Source organism: Rutidosis leptorrhynchoides, chromosome 7, assembly GCF_046630445.1.
Source record: "Rutidosis leptorrhynchoides isolate AG116_Rl617_1_P2 chromosome 7, CSIRO_AGI_Rlap_v1, whole genome shotgun sequence".
NCBI classification, from domain to species: Eukaryota; Viridiplantae; Streptophyta; class Magnoliopsida; order Asterales; family Asteraceae; genus Rutidosis; species Rutidosis leptorrhynchoides.
Window position 1 is genome coordinate 297,491,465 of NC_092339.1, and position 3,145 is coordinate 297,494,609.

At 32.9% G+C, this 3,145-nt stretch overlaps 1 non-coding gene across 1 annotated transcript; it reads left to right on the forward strand.

Annotated features, from left to right (window-relative positions):
* Positions 1 to 276: 276 nt before the first annotated feature.
* LOC139860902 (small nucleolar RNA R71) lies at positions 277 to 383 on the forward strand. Its single transcript, XR_011763529.1, has one exon. It is a non-coding gene; the product is annotated as a small nucleolar RNA R71 (small nucleolar RNA).
* The last annotated feature ends 2,762 nt before the right edge of the window (positions 384 to 3,145 follow it).

Consider the following 3,145-nt stretch of genomic DNA (forward strand, 5'->3'; position numbering starts at 1 on the left):
TCCTTAGTCATATTTTCCATTCATCTCTCAAAAGCGTCTAACTTTGCGGAAATGGAATCAAAGTCGTGGCTAGAATCAGCTCTAGCCGCTTTAGATGAACGGAAGATATCTTTTTCTTGATGCCACTCATGAGAGTGGGATGCTGTGTTATCAATAATTTTGTGAGTTTCAGTTGCGGTTTTCTTCATAATAAAACCACCAGCTGCTGTGTCGATGTCTTTTCGTGTAGCGACGTCGACTCCTTTGTAAAATATTTGAACTATTTGATAAGTATCTAGACCGTGTTGAGGACAACTTCTCAACATTTTTCCGAATCTTGTCCATGCCTCATATAACATTTCATTTGACTTTTGTGCGAACGTGGCAATTTCACCTTTAAGTCTTACGGCTTTAGATGCCGGAAAGAATCTTTTAAGAAATTTCTCAACTAAAACATCCCATGAATCAATCGCTCCTTCGGGTAACGATTCTAGCCAATCTTTGTCTTCCCCCTTTAAAGTCCAGGGAAACAACATGAGATAGATCTGTTCATCCTCAATTTCTCTGATTTTGAATAGAGTACAGATCCTATTAAAGGTTCGAAGATGTTCGTTTGGATCTTATTTTGGTGTACCACTAAATTGGCACTGATTAGTTACCATGTGTAGGATTTGTCCTTTGATTTCATAATCTGGCGCACTAACGTTTGGTTGAATAATTGCGTGACCTTAGCCAGTGTGTGTAGCTTTCATTCGGTCCTCCATACTTTGAGGTTCCGTTTCTTCCATGATTGAAATGGTTGAATCTGAATCACTAGAAGATTCTGATTTAACGGTTTCTTCATCGATAATCTCCGAATGAATAAATTGTGTTTCGGGAGGAATGATTATTGGTTCAGGATCTCTGAATTGTCCTTGAATATCCTCCGGATTCTTAATTGTGAAGTCGGGTTCAAAAAATTGATTATCGGAAATTTGAATTGGAGTACTTGTTCGACTAGATGATGATTCTAAAGAAAAATCAATGGCGACAATATTGGCTAGATGCCTTGATCGAGTTACAGGTAGTGAACGTATGAAAGGTGGTGAACGTTTTGCTCGGTGCATTCACTGAATAGCCTATTAGTTATAAAGATAAAAATTATATAAGTTATCAAATTAATAGACTTTTCTGATTTTGCCCACATTTCAAATAGCCAATAGATGCAGCAGGTAGCCAGGACCCTTTAAATCGGAAGCCCACAACTCGCCACTAACAAATCCAACTATTACTACGAACTAGAAAATTTGGATATCTATCAATTTAACCGCTTAAAATAATTTTTTGTCGAGATTTAAAGAAAAATAAAGAAAATTCTATGTCCTAAAAACTAGAGAGTAGAAATGAAAAAGAAAACGCGCGTCGAAAAATAAGAGTCGAAAAACAAACGTCGAAAAACAAAAAGTCGAAAAATAATAATAAGAAAATAAAGCGTCGAAACTTAAAAGTCTAAAAACTAAATCTAAAAAGTTGCGCTTAAAGGTATTAAAACTTAAAAGGAATTCTATATTGATAATGCTAAAAACGAACATATATTTCATAGCATTATCCCTCAAGAAAGACAAGCTTTTAGTTGCAATTGTTCTATTTACAAGTGATATTCGTTTAAATAATAAAAGGTGAAGATAAAAGATAGACTCGATGAATTGAAGACGCAAATGACCAAAAAGCTCAAAAGTACAAAATACAATCAAAGAAGTTCCAATTATTGATAAGAAACGTCTCAAAATTACAAGAATACAAGATTCAAAACGCAAAGTACAAGATATTAAATTGTACGCAAGGACGTTCGAAAATCCGGGACCGGGACCAGAGTCAACTCTCAACGCTCGACGCAACGGACTAAAAATTACAAGTCAACTATGCACATGAATATAATATAATATATAATTAATTCTTAAAATTAATATATATATTATAATATATTTAAAAATCGTCGGCAAACAAAGAGCCAAAGCTGGGTGAGATGTAAAAACAAACTCCGCGACTCGCGGAGTTTGAAGAAGAAAAAGGCCGCAAGTCGCGGAGATCACCTGGACTCAATTCCCTATAAAAACCAGCGCAGTTTGACGTAAAAAAATATCAAAAATCTATCTCTCTCTCAATATATACGTAATATATATATATATATATATATATATATATATATATATATATATATTTTAATTTTAATTTTAATTTTAATTCTAATAAAAAGGGTATGTTAGCGAATGTTGTAAGGGTGTAAGTCAAAATTCTGTCCGTGTAACGCTACGCTATTTTTAATCATTGTAAGTTATGTTCAACCTTTTTAATTTAATGTCTCGTAGCTAAGTTATTATTATGCTTATTTAAAACGAAGTAATCACGATGTTGGGCTAATTACTAAAATTGGGTAATTGGGCTTTGTACCATAATTGGGGTTTGGACAAAAGAACGACACTTGTGGAAATTAGACTATGGGCTATTAATGGCCTTTATATTTGTTTAACTAAATGATAATTTGTTAATTTTAATATAAAGATTTACAATTGGATGTCCCTATAAATAACCATATACACTCGATCGGACACGATGGGCGGGGTATTTATATGTACGAATAATCGTTCATTTAACCGGACACGGGAATGGATTAATAGCCACTAGAATTATTAAAACATGGGTGAAATTATGTACAAGGACACTTGGCATAATTGTTAACAAAGTATTAAAACCTTGGGTTACACGCAGTCGATAACCTGGTGTAATTATTAAACAAAGTTTTAAAATCTTGTTACAGTTTAAGTCCCCAATTAGTTGGAATATTTAACTTCAGGTATAAGGATAATTTGACGAGGACACTCGCACTTTATATTTATGACTGATGGACTGTTATGGACAAAAACCAGACGGACATATTAAATAATCCAGGACAAAGGACAATTAACCCATGGGCATAAAACTAAAATCAACACGTCAAACATCATGATTACGAAAGTTTAAATAAGCATAATTATCTTATTTCATATTTAATTTCCTTTATTTTATATTTAATTGCACTTCTAATTATCGCACTTTTATTTATTGTTATTGTATTTAATTGCACTTTTAATTATCGTACTTTTTAATTATCACAAGTTTATTTTATCGCACTTTTATTTATCGCAAT